The sequence below is a fragment of the Vicia villosa genome, linkage group LG7 (genome assembly GCF_029867415.1).
Source record: "Vicia villosa cultivar HV-30 ecotype Madison, WI linkage group LG7, Vvil1.0, whole genome shotgun sequence".
NCBI classification, from domain to species: domain Eukaryota; kingdom Viridiplantae; phylum Streptophyta; class Magnoliopsida; order Fabales; family Fabaceae; genus Vicia; species Vicia villosa.
In genome coordinates, this window is record NC_081186.1 from 1,387,229 (window position 1) to 1,404,581 (window position 17,353).

A 17,353-nucleotide genomic window follows, 5' to 3' on the forward strand; every position below is an offset into this window, starting at 1 on the left:
GTCGCCGCAACCCGGCATCAGGTCACAAAAGCGATGGTGTGTCCGATTGTGGCACCGGTGACTTGGATAACGACATGCATCAGCTCAATGTCCACAAAGGCCCAGTTAAATTGTCGATGGCAGCAACTGAGAGGTGTTTGGCAATGTCCGTGTCTCATCCTACCATGACAGAATCTGATGGAGAAAGGTAAGTGTTTACACAGCATGTTTAGGGTTTGGTGAACTCCGTGGAATGAAATTGACATTGGAAGTAACCTTAATGATTTGTAGTTTGGTGTTAGTATTGATTACGAAATTGTGTCGTGATGTATAGTTTTTTGTTAGTATATGATTTATATAAGACTCTATTTTGTCAGACAACACATTGTTTCGTTAAATCCCAACAGACTGTGAATTGTGTAATATGGACATTATTTCCAGTTGTAAATTGACATAGTAATGTGTTGGATACTTCATTATTTCCCTTAAATCACAGTGTGAGTTGCCCCTAATTCAGTGTGCAATATTTAAGAAATAAGTTCCTAATGTATAGGGTTATGCAAAATTTCCTAATGTATAGGGTGCAGCAAAATTTCATAATGTATAGGGTTATGCAAATGAGGTTGAATCTAAATGAGAAAGGATGGTTAACTGCACTCTACGATAAATGTTCACAAATATAAGTGCAAGGAATATAATTTGTAGTTTCCTGCATGTATTGGTTATTTGACAAATTTTTTGTATTTTACTGCATGTATTGGTTATATGTACATGTAAAGTTGTTTGTCATATAAGGTACTAATTAACGTGAATATATACGTTGCAGTTGTGATGAGGATATATGGGATGACAAAGAGGTCAATGAAGAAGACCTTGGTCCAGTAGGTAGGGTCCTTGTTTGGAGGCGTCCCGTAAAGTCTCGTAGGGTTGCGGCAAGGAACGTCCTTGTAAGTATTAATGAATCACAATAAATTTTTTGCCACTGTCTATAAAATAAAGGAGAACAAAACATATTATCACTATTGTTTGCACAATTGTTTATGTCAACGTGTTATAGATAATCATTTGCTATATATATATATATATATTAAGTTTCGATGGTTATTGGATAACGCATATGCATGCATGGTTTGAAACGCAGGCGTTAAATGCTGTTATATTATCACGGGAATAGTAGACAAATGATTCATATATATTGAATGTCCTTTTAAGAATTATAGTCTACAACATAACAACTTGTGTATTTGCTTATAATTTTGTCTCTTATTAGTATGAACTACTTTTGCCATCATGCAGCAAATGCCTCAGAAGGCTGTGCAAGAGTATCTAACAGACGGGCACGAGTCAATTATGCTATTTGACTCAGATTGCGGACGGGAGTACAACTGTGTGCTGCACCTGTCAAAAAGGAAAGCATGTACTGAGCGGTTTATAGCCAAGGAGTGATACACGTTCGTAAGGGACCAGAAAATTAAAACAGGCAACAAAATCGGATTCAGTTTGAGGATTCCTTTGGCTGATAGATTGTTGGTTACAGTGAAACGTAAGAAGCCGTCAAAGTGAATGTCTATGTGTAGGGTGTGTTGGAATTAGGTCGACGTATATACCGGTTTATGCCAATTAGGAAGGTGTTTGTTATGTTAGCATTGTGATAACCATTTTGCTGAGTACCTTGGTGAATGGGTCCACTGTTTTTTCGTGATTTGTTGAATATTTTGATAACCTTTCTGAACAATATTTGAATATTTTGAGATGTAACTTGCAATGATGTAATATATGACTTTGCTTCATAATATATATATATATATATATATATATATATATATATATATATATATATATATATATATATGTGCATTTTATATTGTCCATTGTGTTTTTAACTTATATATATGTGAAGATTGTAATATATATTGTTATGCTGATTCAAACAATAATTCAGGCGTGACCCATAGATGGTGGGTCGTTGTAATAATAAATCAATATGATAATTGTCATACCCCAAAATTTGCCCATATTATTTCTCTTGTTCAAACTCAAGTCAAGGCACTTTGCTCAAAGACGCCCCTCATTAAACAAGGTTCAAGAAACTAGGGTTTTTGTTGTTCCGAAGAAAATAAATGGATCAAAAGTCACCTTTTTAAATGAAGCATACATGAAAATTGTAAATGGGGATGAGACCAAAAGGATCTTTTAGAAGGAATCCTAAGCTTTCTAAAAAGTCCGAAAATACATTTCTGAGTCAAAATCGAGGGCGCTATGGTCGTTACAAGTTAGGCTATTATGGAAAAAATGTGAAAGTTAAATGGAGCAATTTTGAATGTTTGATTAAATAGGCCCAATTAGTAGGGTGTAAATATGAATATGACATAACAAGAAACTTCCAGGCCCATTTGTGCATCATCTTGATTTTGGTTTTTTTATCTAAATTTAAATCAAAATAAATCAAAACAAATCAAATGGAAATTATGATGTACGTGAATCTATTTTTCTGGTCAATAATCAATCAAAAATCAAGCTTGGGGCTCAAGAAGATATTTGAAGCTTGATTGAGTTCAAAAACAGCAAGTTTTAAATCTCTTCCAAATCAAATCTTTGATTGATTTTAATCACAAGGATTCAAACAAATTTGGTTCATCTTGGGTAACCTAAATCCATCTCTATAAATAACTAATTCTAATCGAAAAAAAGGGGGGGATTTGGCAGTGAACAGAACCGTGTTCAAGAGCAAAAAAAAAGTGAAGGGAGAGGAAATTGCAGTCAGATTTTTAGCAAAATCCATGCCATTATGAACGTCCAAAACGATTCAGTGTTGTCTTCTGAAGCTATTAAGATAATCACCATCGATTGAAGCACCCGGAATCGCAAGAACAGGGCCACGGTTTGCACTTATTTTGCCTAAATTCGATCTCATTAATTTATGCATTATAAATACTCGTAAGTTGTATATTTGTGTTTGCATAGATATGTAGGAACTTTCTGGATCGTTGTCTTTGAGTTTTGATGCAGGGATTACAAAACACCATTGCTAGGGTTCCTTGCTTCTCAAATGGGGGTTTCATATAGGGGCGATTTCAGATAAAATAGATAGGATCATTGGATTTGTGGCACCATTTATAGTTGATCTGGGTCTTTGGTTATGATTTATTGTGTGTGTATTGCTGAGTTCGATTTTCACAGGGTTGTGGCCACGCTCCAAGAACCGTGGGCAAAGGTATGTGTTCTTAGAAAGCCTTCACGAGGAAGACGAAGAGCCCGCGCGCGAGTTATTTTTTTCAAATTTTCGTAACTTGTTTTATATTATATTATATCCAATGCACATTGATATCAATCAACCAGCGCAGCATTAGTGGAAAGACGCTTATGTGTTCACTCAAGGGGGCGTGGGTTCGATCCTCGTCCCTGACATTTTGTTTTATTCTCTTTCAAAGAGTCAACCATACAGGCTCCATGCGTCCCAATGATGAGGGTCTACCGTATGCCCTCAGTCATCACCATCGGATCTTCACCAAAGCTGGATCTAAGGCCCATGAAACGCAGGTCTATGATGTTCTACCAAGGACCTACCACACTAAATCCAAGCTAAGCTTCCTTTTTTATTTTATATTTTATTTTAATTGCGTTTTCTTTATTTATTTTCTTTTCAACTTAAAACTTTTATCTTGTAAATCAACAACTTTATTTTTAGTAATATTTATTTTATGATTTAAAATTTAATTTAATTTAATTTAATTATTAATAATAATTCTTATTTGATAAATTAATGATTAATTTAATTTAGTTGCTTAATTATTTAATTATATCAATATTTTATTAATTAAAATACTTATTAGGATTAGACAATTTAATCGAAAGGTCCTTTTTTTTACTGATTTAATTAACTAGGTTGAAAACCAATAATTAATTAATCTGGTTTTATTCATTCTATTAAACTTAGTCAATTTGTGCCCTCATCAAGGTTTACGAAGATCGTGCCTACACTGAAAATTTTCTCTTTGTTGTCCAGTTTTTCAGGGTTATCATCAGGGTTCATCCGCCTACGCGCCATATCAGATCAAAAGCTAAGTCCTGATTCTGTATTTATTTAAATATTTGTTATTTTGCATCTTTTTATTAAATTAGGGTTTATTCTTAAATGCCACTGAACTATCACTACACTCACCCTTCTGTTTATTTCTCTTTTTTCCAATGTTCAGGGTTAGCCAGCCGGTCGAAGCTCGATTAGTCAGTAACCCTAAAACCTAACTTATTTTAATTTCTTCTTTATTACTTATGTCAGGCCTACTACTCTGTTGGGGTCTTATTATTGCTTTTTCCCTATCCCCATGGTTTATCATGTAATTGCTCCTGGGTTGTATTGTGTGGCTTTGAAGGCACTTAAAACTGTATACATTAATTTTTACAAGATAAATTATTTGAATTGATCACGTGATTGTGCACCCACACACCTTTTATGGTAACCCCTCTTGCTTCCTATTTCCTGTTACCTTGTTGCCTTGTGTTTTTCAGTGCAGAATATCCAAGTCCCTCGAATACGAGGATACCTCAGCAATGTTGCCCTCGGTTCATTCTTAAGATCATAAGTCCCAATAATGCTGCCTTCGATTCGCTAATATGATCTCGTCCCTCGAAGTTGCCTACGAAATGCTGAGGTGTCCTCTGGTTGCCTAAACAAAAGGCTATTCTGATCCTTCCCTTAGACTACCTGCCCCTCTATGGCATGGGACAGTCTTGTGGCGAATGATAATTCGACGACCCTTCAACCTCCAAATAAAAGGACTTCCCTACCCTCCTATGGTATGGATAGCCCTGAAAGGTTAAAAGAACATTTTTCATCTAACCAGGTAATTTGCCCCTAATTGCTTTTCTCTAGTTTAAAATTCTCTTTCTACTCTTTTCTAAAAACTCACAAGGCTACGCTCATTTACGAGCTAAAGTCCTTGTTTCTTCTTCTTCTACATTTCTAAAACTTTTGGCTTCAAAACTAAAGAGCAAAGAAATTAAGAGCCCATGGAAAACCATGGATGCAAAGGGTTCCTTACACCTTGCTTTTTGCGACATTTCGATAAAGTCAGCTCACCGTATTACAATAATACAACACTATTTCACAACAAAGCTATATGTTAAAGATAAGATGCTCAACTTTTGTCACGTATGTTAGAACAAGATTTGTTCTGATCAATATTCTTAGTTTAAATGATAACAAGGATATGAATTTTGTGTGAGATAATGTGGTACTCTAATACACTGCAATTTCCCTTTCAGGAAATATATAAAGAGTATGCACAAATCAGCGCTCAGAAGCTTTGACTCAGAAGGTTCAGCATGCAACATCAGAACATGGTCTGGAAAGACATCAGAAGATGGTCAAGGCAGAATCAGAACATGGGTCTATGGAAGCATCAGAAGAACTTGAGTTCAGAAGCAGAAGCACTGAGGTCCTCATGGTATCACGCTCAGAAGCACTTCAAGGTCAGAAGACAAGAAGATGCTCTGCACCAAGCTATTTGACTCTGATGATATTCAAACGTTGTAAACACAAACATCAGATCAGAAGCAAGTACAAGATGGCAGGCTACGCTGACTGACAAAAGGAATGTTAGAAGCTATTAAAGGCAACGTTAGTAGACACAGCGTAAACAAGGCTCGAGGTAGTTGACAAAAGAGTGAAACATTAAATGCAATGCTGTACGGAATACGCAAAGCATTAAATGCTCCCAACGGTCATCTTCTCAAGTGCCTATAAATATGAATTTCTGATGAGAAGCAAGGTTACGAATCCTGAACGAACTTATTCTGAAAAACTTGCTGAAATGTTGTTCAACTCAAAGCTCAGAAACTTCATCTTCATCAAAGCTCACTACATTGCTGTTGTAATATATTAGTGAGATTAAGCGTAAACTTTAAGAGAAATATCACTGTTGTGATTATAGCTTTTCAAAAGCATTTGTAATACTCTTATTTGATTACATTAATTTGTAAAGAACTAGAGTGATCAGGTTTGATCAGGAAACTCTAGGAAGTCTTAGCTTGTGTCTAAGCAGTTGTAACTAGAGTGATCACGTGGTGGTCAGGATACTCTAGAAAGTCTTAGCTTGTGTCTAAGCATTTGTTCCTAGAGTGATCAGGTTGTGATCAGGATACTCTAGAAGACTTAGTCGTGGGCTAAGTGGAAAACCATTGTAATCTGTTGCGATTAGTGGATTAAATCCTCAGGTGAGGTAAATCACTCCGTGGGGGTGGACTGGAGTAGTTTAGTTAACAACGAACCAGGATAAAAATAATTGTGCAATTTGTTTTTATCGTTCAAGTTTTTAGACTACACTTATTCAAACCCCCCCTTTCTAAGTGTTTTTCTATCCTTCAATTGGTATCAGAGCGCCGGTTCTAAGGTGCAAGCACTTAACCGTGTTTAGAAAGGATTCAGGAAGAGAAAAACGCTTCAGTATAAGATGGCTGGTGAAATTCCAACAAATCCATCTGCATCTACATCTGGCTCTGCTGAGCAATATAATGGTAACAATGGTTATACTAGACCACCAGTATTTGATGGTGAAAACTTTGAATACTAGAAAGATAAACTGGAAAGTTACTTTCTTGGTTTAGATGGTGAACTATGGGATCTTCTAATGGATGGTTACAAACATCCAGTGAAAGCTAGTGGCGTAAGGCTTACCAGACAAGAGATGGATGATGATGAGAAGAAGCTTTTCAGAAATCATCATAAATGTAGGACTGTTTTGCTGAATGCTATCTCTCATGCTGAGTATGAGAAGATATCTAACAGGGAAACTGCCTATGACATATATGAGTCATTGAAAATGACCCATGAGGGAAATGCTCAAGTCAAAGAGACTAAATCTCTTGCTCTAATCCAGAAATATGAAGCCTTCAAGATGGAGGATGATGAAGATATTGAGAAGATGTTCTCAAGATTTCAAACTCTAACTGCTGGATTGAGAGTTCTGGATAAAGGCTACACCAAGGCTGATCATGTAAAGAAGATCATCAGAAGCTTACCCAGAAGATGGGGTCCAATGGTGACTGCATTCAAGATTGCCAAGAATCTGAATGAAGCTTCTTTGGAAGAGCTTATAAGTGCCTTGAGAAGCCATGAAATAGAGCTGGATGCAAACGAGCCTCAAAAGAAAGGTAAGTCTATTGCATTAAAATCTAATGTTAAAAAATGTACTAACGCTTTTCAGGCTAGAGAAGAAGATCCTGAAGAATCTGAATCTGAAGAAGAAGATGAATTGTCCATGATCTCCAGAAGGGTAAACCAACTCTGGAAAAGCAAGCAAAGGAAGTTCAGAGGCTTTAGAAGTTCAAAGAGATTTGAACGAAGAGAATCTTCTGGTGACAGAAGATCTGACAAGAAGAAGGCTGTCTGCTATGAGTGCAATGAGCCTGGACACTACAAGAATGAGTGTCCAAAACTTCAGAAAGAGAATCCCAAGAAGAAGTTTCATAAGAAGAAAGGTCTTATGGCAACATGGGATGATTCTGAATCAGAATCAGAATCAGACTCTGAAGGAGAAAAATCCAACTTCGCGCTGATGGCTACAGAAGATGATGGATCAGAATCTACATCAGAATCAGATTCTGAAGAGGTATTTTCTGAACTATCTAGAGAAGAGTTAGTTTCCAGTTTAACAGAACTTCTGGAACTTAAGGCTCATCTTAGTATCAAATACAAAAAGCTGAAGAAGCAGTTTGATTTTGAAACTAAGAAGCTGGAAGTGGAAAATTCTGAATTGAAGGAAAAAATTTTAAATCTATCCAAAGATAGTGGATCTCCTTCTGAAACAGAAAAATCCATTCCAAGTCTCAATCATATTCTGAAAGAATATGACACGAGCTTCAGAAAGTTCTTATCTAGAAGTATTGACAAAAGTCATCTTGCTTCTATGATATATGGTGTTTGTGGAAACAGAAGGTTTGGTTTTGGCTACGAGGGTGATACCTCACATAAATTTGAACCTGTTGATGATCTGAAGATCACATACAAGCCATTGTATGATCAGTTCAAATATGGCCATGCACATGATATTAGGCTCACTTCACATGCACAGAAGTTTAACACTATTCACACCAAGAAGCATGTGACACATCCTAAGAAATATCATGCTGACAAACCTAAAGAATATCATGTTGTTACTCCTGTTAAATATTTTGCTAAACCCAAGTTCAATCAGAACTTGAGGAGAACTAACAAGAAAGGACCCAAGAAAATGTGGGTACCTAAGGAGAAGATAATTTTTGTTGCTGATATCCTTGGCTGCAAAGAGGACAAAAAGCAAAATGTCATGGTACCTGGACTCTGGGTGCTCGCGACACATGACGGGAAGAAGGTCTACATTCCAAGACCTGGTGCTTAAACTAGGTGGAGAAGTCAAGTTTGGAGGAGATCAAAAGGGCAAAATCATTGGTTTTGGAACCATAAGTCTTGGTAACTCTCCTTCCATAACTAATGTACTTCTTGTAGAAGGATTAACGCATAACTTATTGTCCATAAGTCAATTAAGTGACAATGGTTATGATATGATCTTCAATCAAAAGTCTTGCAAGGATGTAAGTCAGAAGGATGGCTCAATCCTATTTACAGGCAAGAGAAAGAATAACATTTATAAGATTGATCTTTCAGATCTTGAGAAGCAGAAGGTGACTTGCCTTATGTCTGTTTCTGAAGAGCAATGGATTTGGCAAAGAAGATTAGGACATGCTAGTTTGAGAAAGATTTCTCAAATTAACAAACTAAATCTGGTCAGAGGACTCCCTAATCTGAAATACAAATCAGATACTCTTTGTGAAGCATGTCAGAAGGGCAAGTTCTCCAAACCTGCATTCAAGTCTAAGAATGTTGTCTCTTCCTCAAGGCCGTTAGAACTCTTGCACATTGATCTGTTTGGCCCAGTCAAAACATCATCTGTCAGAGGGGAGAAATATGGATTAGTCGTCGTAGATGATTATAGCCGCTGGACATGGATAAAGTTCTTGAAACACAAGGATAAGTCTCATTCAGTGTTCTTTGAATTCTGCACTCAGATCCAATCTGAGAAGGAGTGCAAGATCATAAAGGTCAGAAGTGATCATGGTGGCGAATTTGAGAACAGATTCTTTGAGGAGTTCTTCAAAGAAAATGGTATTGCCCATGATTTCTCTTGCCCTAGAACTCCACAGCAAAATGGAGTTGTAGAGCGAAAGAATAGGACTCTATAAGAAATGGCCAGAACCATGATCAATGAAACCAATATGGCTAAGCACTTCTGGGCAGAAGCAATAAACACTGCATGTTATATTCATAATAGAATCTCTATAAGACCTATTCTAAATAAGACTCCTTATGAATTGTGGATGAACAGAAAGCCCAACATTTCATATTTTCATCCTTTTGGATGTGTGTGTTTTATTCTGAATACTAAAGATCATCTTGGTAAGTTTGATTCTAAAGCACAAAAGTGTTTCCTTCTTGGATATTCTGAACGCTCTAAAGGCTACAGAGTATACAATACTGAAACATTGATTGTAGAAGAATCAATCAATATCAGGTTTGATGATAAGCTTGGTCTTGGAAAACCAAAGTAGCTTGATAATTTTGCAGATATAGATATTGATATATCAGAAGCTGTAGAACCAAGAAGCAAAGCTGCAGAAGTTGGAAGTCTCAGAAGCAATGGATCAGAAGATCAAGTTGCTGCATCTTTAGAGAATCTCAGGATTTCTGAAGAGCCAACAGTCAGAAGATCACCCAGACTTGCATCAGCTCATTCAGAAGATGTGATCCTTGGGAAGAAAAATGATCCTATCAGAACAAGATCATTTCTAAAGAATGACAATCAGAAGCAGTGATCAGAATCAGAAGGTGTAAAGTCCTTTCAGAAAAATACAGTTGTCATCTATTTTATGATGGTGAACACGTGTATGTACGGTTAGTACAAAGCGTGCAGTTGAAAAGACGCTGACCTAGGTAACTGTGTTAAATCATTTCATTTACCACGTTCTCTCACCTAACGTCACTTATCATTTAATGCAATTGATTTCTTTTAATTCTGTAACTGTTCATTCTCAAAATTTTATTGCATTCTTTTTCTCAAATCCGTCTCTATATATTCTTTTCAAATCATATCGTTTATCTTTTTCGCTCCCATTCTCTCTTTCTTCTTGCATACTTTCTTTTGAAAACTTCTTAGTCTTTTCTAAAACCCTAAACGAAAACCCAGAATTTGTTCTTCTTATTTGTTCATTTTGCTTCAATGGCTGCTTCTTCATCTCAAAATGTTGGTTCATCTGCTCCTCTCCATCTTCAAAATGAAGAAAATCAGCAACTCACTCCGGTTGTTGCGTGCTCCATTCCTAAGAATGAATTGGAAGTTCTATGTGAACTCATGGTTGATTTTGATAACATTGAAGAACACCAATTTCATCTTAAAGAAGATATCATCTTTCAAGGATGGACCTCACTGTTCGCTGAGTTCTGTGGACCCGTCTATCCAGATCTTGTCAAGGAATTCTGGGTACATGCAGTTGTTGCTCCTAAATCCATCTTGTCTTTCGTCCATGGAAAATTTGTGGTAGTGACTGAGAACATCCTAAGAATGATGTCTGATCTGAGAAACCCTTAAGGGGTTTTTGAAATCGATCAAAGGGCTGATTGGAATGTTATGTTATCTACTCTGTACTCAGATGTAAATGAAACAAAGCATGTCAAGGACATGAGACACCTCTACAAAATCTGGACCAATATTCTTCTTGGGTGTTTCTATCACAGGAAAGGAACACATGCTTCTGACTTCGTCAACAATGAGCAAAAATACATTATGTATTGCATTGCTTCTAAGAAGAAGGTTGATGCTATCTACATTATCTTCAACCATATGTGGAAGGCTGTGAAGGATTCCAGAAATGCCTTCAGAGAAAAAAGTTGTACCACTATTCCTTTTGGTAGAATCATCACAAATCTTCTGGTTCATTCCAAGATTGTTGAGAATCTGGAAACTGAAGGTATTATCAAAGACCTTGCTGTCACCTCTGGGAGTTGCCTGAATGCTTTCACTTTAAAGAAGATGAAGGTGATTGATACAATCATCAAAATCCTCAACCTCTTGCTGGATCAAGAATCAGAAGAGAACCTGTTCTAGCATAATTTGAAACCTTCTTCAATAGTGAGGTACCAGAAGTCAAAACTAGGTATCTGAAGTCACAAAAAGAGGATAAAAGTCTTAAAGGTCAAGAGAAAGGTGCTCCTATTAAAGTAAATCGCAAGAAGGAAGGAAGGACCAAAAGAAAATTTGATCATCCTTCTGTTAATCAGGCGAAGGTAGTTCAGAAAGTTGCTTCTACTACTGAGAAAGAAGTGGTTCCAGAAGAAGTAATTGCAAAGGTTGTTAAGGCCGTCTCAGTTGAATTTGAGAAGAATAAGAAGGAGGCTGAGAAGAAGAAGAAGAAGAAGAAGTCAACTAACAATGTTGAGATTGTTAATGTTGTTGAGAAAGAGAAAACCAGAAAAAGGAAGCTAATAATTCAAGACTCCGATGAAGAAAATGTTGTTCAAGAGGCTGTGAATCAACAGGAAGTTCTGGCGACCGTCAGAAGGAGAGAGATCTCTAGCGGCAAAACAAAGATTGATGAAGAACCGAAGGGTAAGAAGCAGAAGAAGACTGAGGTTGTGGTCAAAGCTATTTAGAAAGCATCCAAAGGTATACGTATATCTGAACCTGATTCTACTCCTGCTGGTATTTCAGAAGTTGCACCAATAGCGGTTGCCCCTATCCCTAAACCAGAAAAAGCCCCATCAGAATCACCTATAACTGTCCATGTTCTTACACCTCCATCTTCTCCTGTAACCATTCCTTCTTCTCCACCCACCATCAATCCTATTCTGGATATACCACCCCTTCAAACTCTCTTTCCACCTCACACAAATATCTCCATCTCTCAACCTCCTCCCCATGCCAACTTTGAACCCATTCCCTCTACCTCTCAAAACAACCAAAGTGGTTCTGATCTTCCAGATTCTACATCACATGAGCAATTGCTCCGTGATTGCAACTACACTCCCAAGCCTCGTCCTGAAGCTGAATTGGTAGTGTTAGATTCTGATACTGAAGCAGAATCTTCTTATAAGTTGGATAGAGAGCCTCAACCTTACTCTATCCCTAACCCTGCCTTTTCTAAAATCAAAATAAAATCCCGCCGTTTGTGCCTTATTGGTGTAATTTTTGAAAAGGTAAAGAGGAATCTCAGAAGCATCTTTGATACCCTCAGAATTGCTGAAAGCTCTGGCTTGAATGAAGTCGCTATGCGGAAGTTCTGGAGAATCTTACACAGAGAATCAGATGCTCTTTTTTAGAACTTCAGGAAGCCTACGTAGAAGCTGCTCCACGGCCTCGTGGAATTCTGAGAAGCTATGAAGACTTCTGGTTTGCTCGTCTCGGAGGAAGATATACCTTGGAAGAAAAGCCCTTTGTGGATGAATTGGAAGAAGCAAGACTGGCTGCTGCATTAGAAGCTAACCCTTGCAGGAAAATTATGGTTTGGAGACCTCAATATCCTGTTCTGCTCGGGTATTTCAAGACTCTCTTTGATTTTTTGAGGGAAAACCCTTCTAAGACCCAAGCTTGGTCATTCCAGAAGTTGTTGACCCACCAGAAGTTTAAGGTCCTTCTGCCCCTAGGAATCTAGCTGCCATTCTTCAGGCACTTGAGAATGGAGATTCTGAGATTCCGGCTGCAGAATATGAAGATACTTCTATGCAAGAAGCAGATGTAGAAGATCATGTTGCTGAAATAGTTCCTGTTGAGGAAATCCCTGCAAATGATCTATCAATAGATGCTGCAGATCACAATGCCATCCCTGTGGATAGAAGCTGTGAAGCTTCTTCTGATGAACCTTCCCGTCTTGCAAGGACTCTGGAAGTTCTTCAGAAGAACCAGGATGAGCAAAGCTCAGTCAATGTTGAATTTAGAGCTTTCATGGATAAGCAGAATGAGCACAACAATGGGGTTCAAGAGATGCTGACCAAGATCTTGTCGAAGCTAGGGTCATCTTAGATTGAGTCTTAGTTGCTTTGTTTTTTTCTTTGCTGCATCTGTTTTGTGCGTCTTCTCTTCCTTATCTTCTTGTACTTCTGTACTTCTGTCTGCTTGAACTTCAATGAAAATTATCTTTTTCTTCCATGTGTTTCTTTTTGTTTTTCATCTGAATCTTTTATGTTTTTGATGTTATGACAAAAAGGGGGAGAAATATGTGATAAATTATTTGATTTAATCAGTTGACTTACTAACAGAACTTGCAAAGTTCTATGCTTTAAGTTGTGTTGTTGCAGGGATTGAAGATCCTCTTTAAAAGATCAACATAAGAAGCAACAAGATGAGGAAAAGCAATCCTATAGAGAATTAAGCTCTTGGATTCTTGAAGCAAGCTGAGTGCTATGAAGCTTCAGAATCAGAAGGAAGAATGTTCAGATATTCTGATGATAGAATATGCTCTAAAACATTATGCCTATTTGTTCTGATACATATTATGTGGCTCTGATACATTTTATGTGTTTTGAAACATTTTCTATGTTCTAACTCATTCATGCTGACTTTTGTCGTTTAGTTTTGTTCTGTAACATTTCAGGATGTATAGATGCTCTGATGATGCTCTGGTACATTCAACAATGTTCTGATACAATCTAGCATGAAGTGATGTAAGAAGAAATTCAAGCTCTGAAGCTGTCCGATGGAAGCAGGAATCAGAAGCTGTGAATGTTCTAAAGATCAAAGAAATTCAAGTTCTGAAGCTGTCCGATGGAAGCAGGAATCAGAAGCTGTGGATGTTCTGAGGATCTAAAGAAATTCAAGTTCTGAAGCTGTCCTATGGAAGCAGAAATTAGAAGTCATGAATGTTTTGAAGATCAAGCATATGTGAACGTCTCTACTGAAATACTCAAGGAAGTCTTTTATTTATAAAATTCTTCTAGTATTAATTTCAGGGGGAGATTATTCATCTCAGGGGGAGATTGTTAATCTCAGGGGGAGACATATTCACATGCTTATGCTATAGCTGTGTAATTGTCCTTAGCCGTCTGCTCTTTCTGATCGCAAATTCATATCATTTATATATGTTTTTGTCATCATAAAAAAGGTGGAGATTGTTAGAACAAGATTTGTTCTGATCAATATTCTTAGTTTTGATGATAACAAGGATATGAATTTTGTGTGAGATAATGTGGTACTCTAATACACTGCAATTTCCCTTTCAGGAAATATATAAAGAGTATGCACAAATCAGCGCTCAGAAGCTTTGACTCAGAAGGTTCAGCATGCAACATCAGAACATGGTCTGGCAAGACATCAGAAGATGGTCAAGGCAGAATCAGAACATGGGTCTATGGAAGCATCAGAAGAACTTGAGTTCAGAAGCAGAAGCACTGAGGTCCTCATGGTATCACGCTCAGAAGCACTTCAAGGTCAGAAGACAAGAAGATGCCATGCACCAAGCTATTTGACTCTGATGATATTCAAACGTTGTAAACACAAACATCAGATCAGAAGCAAGTACAAGATGGCAGGCTACGCTGACTGACAAAAGGAACGTTAGAAGCTATTAAAGGCAACGTCAGTAGACACAGCGTAAACAAGGCTCGAGGTAGTTGACAAAAGAGTGAAACATTAAATGCAATGTTGTACGGAATACGCAAAGCATTAAATGCTCCCAACGGTCATCTTCTCAAGTGCCTATAAATATGAAGTTCTGATTAGAAGCAAGGCTACGAATCCTGAACGAACTTATTCTGAAAAACTTGCTGAAACGCTGTTCAACTCAAAGCTCAGAAACTCCATCTTCATCAAAGCTCACTACATTGCTGTTGTAATATATTAGTGAGATTAAGCTTAAAATTTAAGAGAAATATCACTGTTGTGATTATAGCTTTTCAAAAGCATTTGTAATACTCTTATTTGATTACATTAATTTGTAAAGAACTAGAGTGATCAGGTTTGATCAGGAAACTCTAGGAAGTCTTAGCTTGTGTCTAAGCAGTTGTAACTAGAGTGATCACGTGGTGGTCAGGATACTCTAGAAAGTCTTAGCTTGTGTCTTAGCATTTGTTACTAGAGTGATCAGGTTGTGATCAGGATACTCTAGAAGACTTAGTCGTGGGCTAAGTGGAAAACCATTGTAATCTGTTGCGATTAGTGGATTAAATCCTCAGGTGAGGTAAATCACTCTGTGGGGGTGGACTGGAGTAGTTTAGTTAACAACGAACCAGGATAAAAATAACTGTGCAATTTGTTTTTATCGTTCAAGTTTTTAGACTACACTTATTCAAACCCCCCTTTCTAAGTGTTTTTCTATCCTTCAACGTGATTGTAGAAGAAGTAACGTTTGGGGCCAAGGAAAAAAGTTGTACCCATGTGAGCAATATATTTGTTTGCATAGATAATGACAAAGTTTTCTTGACAGAAATTGTGCATAAGCTGTGGCAAAACGTGAAGCCAGCATGTGATGCATTCCACTTTTTGAGCAATAAATAGAATGCAATTCTTCAGTTCCATATTGCAAACAAATATTTCATAAGTTGAACTTTCATCACTTCTCCAATAATACTATTTCAAACCCAGGCTGTTCCTTCAACATGGAGCTTTGTGGTGATCTAAAACACTCTGAGCTGATATATTATTTTGACATCGCAAAGATAGCATCACAGGTTAACTTTTATTTTATTGTTAAATTCATGGTGTTTATCTTCATGTTATGGGTTAAATTTTTGTTCAAATGCTAAAATATGTATCATTCATTATTTCAGCCCTATCTAGAGATTCAACCATCTTTTGTTGAAAGAAACAAAGACGAACTTTCCAAGTGTTGGATTGTGATGAACAACCAAAGTGTCCACCATGATCTAATATATAACCAAAAAGAGATTCATCCTCTCGTTATTAGTGGATGGCCTTGTATGGAATCCTATTATAACTTATGTAGTTGTTTCAGTTGGGTATTATGGCAACAGCAATTTTGGAATTTTATCATTTAAGGAGGTGGTGACACCCGAAGATTTATCACCTTTTCATAGTAGATACCTGTTAAAGCCGAAGATTTTATTTTTTGATATGGATGTCTTCCCTTTCAGTGTAGATCTTCCTAAATTAGTTGAGTGCTCATTATACACTTTTTTACAATTTGTGCGTCACCAACATGAAAAAATAAAAACTAAAATTTCCTTATTTTGTAGAAATTGCAGGAGGATTTCGCTTCTTTTCTAAGAGAGTATGGATATGAATTTATTGTGTTGTGCGGTGACAAGGGAAAGCATAAATTCATGTCGCCATTAAACCTTTCAAACCCCCGCCGCACAAAATTAGGATATGGATGGGACGACTTCTGCAAGTCCAACAACTTCAAATGCGGAGATAGAATTCGATTTAGGTTAGATGTTACTTCTTTGGCCAAAACATGTTATTTGTATTTACTTTCACAAGTGTAAGAAATTACGCAAAAAAAAATGGTATCATTTAACTTTTAATGGAGAGTTTATGTTAACAGGTTTTCTAAATGATATATATATATATATATATATATATATATATATATATATATATATATATATATATATATATATATATATATATAATATTCTAACCCATATAAATATATTAAGTTATTATGGTCATTGGTATATAATGAAAAACAAAAAGAATTGCACTCAGAACTCTTACTGCGTTAGAGTTTTGTCTCCCGTAGGCCTTAGAATATCAATGATGAATATATTAGAATACATCACTACAACAAAAATGAGCTTAGGCAACAATCAAAAACCGTAGTTAGATATACGCTACGGTTTTTTGATATCTAACCACGGTTTTTTGATATCAAAAAATGAGCTCAATGTAGACAAAGAACAAACCTTAACAACTAAAACCTCAATGTAGCTCTAAAATGAAAAACCTATACCAGACCCATTTTTCAAACAACTTATTTTGCAATTTTAATCACGTGAAAGAGAAGAGAGTGGTGAGAAGAGCTGAGATCTGGTCTTTGTTTTTTCATATGAGGCCTAAAGTAATTGGAAATGAGTGAAGATAAACTTGAAACAAAGAATGGGAGGAGGCGCTAAACACCTCTGCAATAAGAAAGTAGGGTTTTTTTGTTTTGTTTATGGCCCATTTAAAATCATGTAGTATTTACTATTTACTAGTTTATTTATATTTTGATTTTAAATTATTTCCTTTAATAATTAGCAGATTACAACAAGTCTTTAGCAACTTTTTACTTTGCAATAAATTTTGAATTTAATGGTTATTTTATTTATTAAAAAACTCATACTCTTATCGTCAACTAATAAAATAAATTAAATTTATTAAAAAAATATATTTTAAATTTATATTCTATA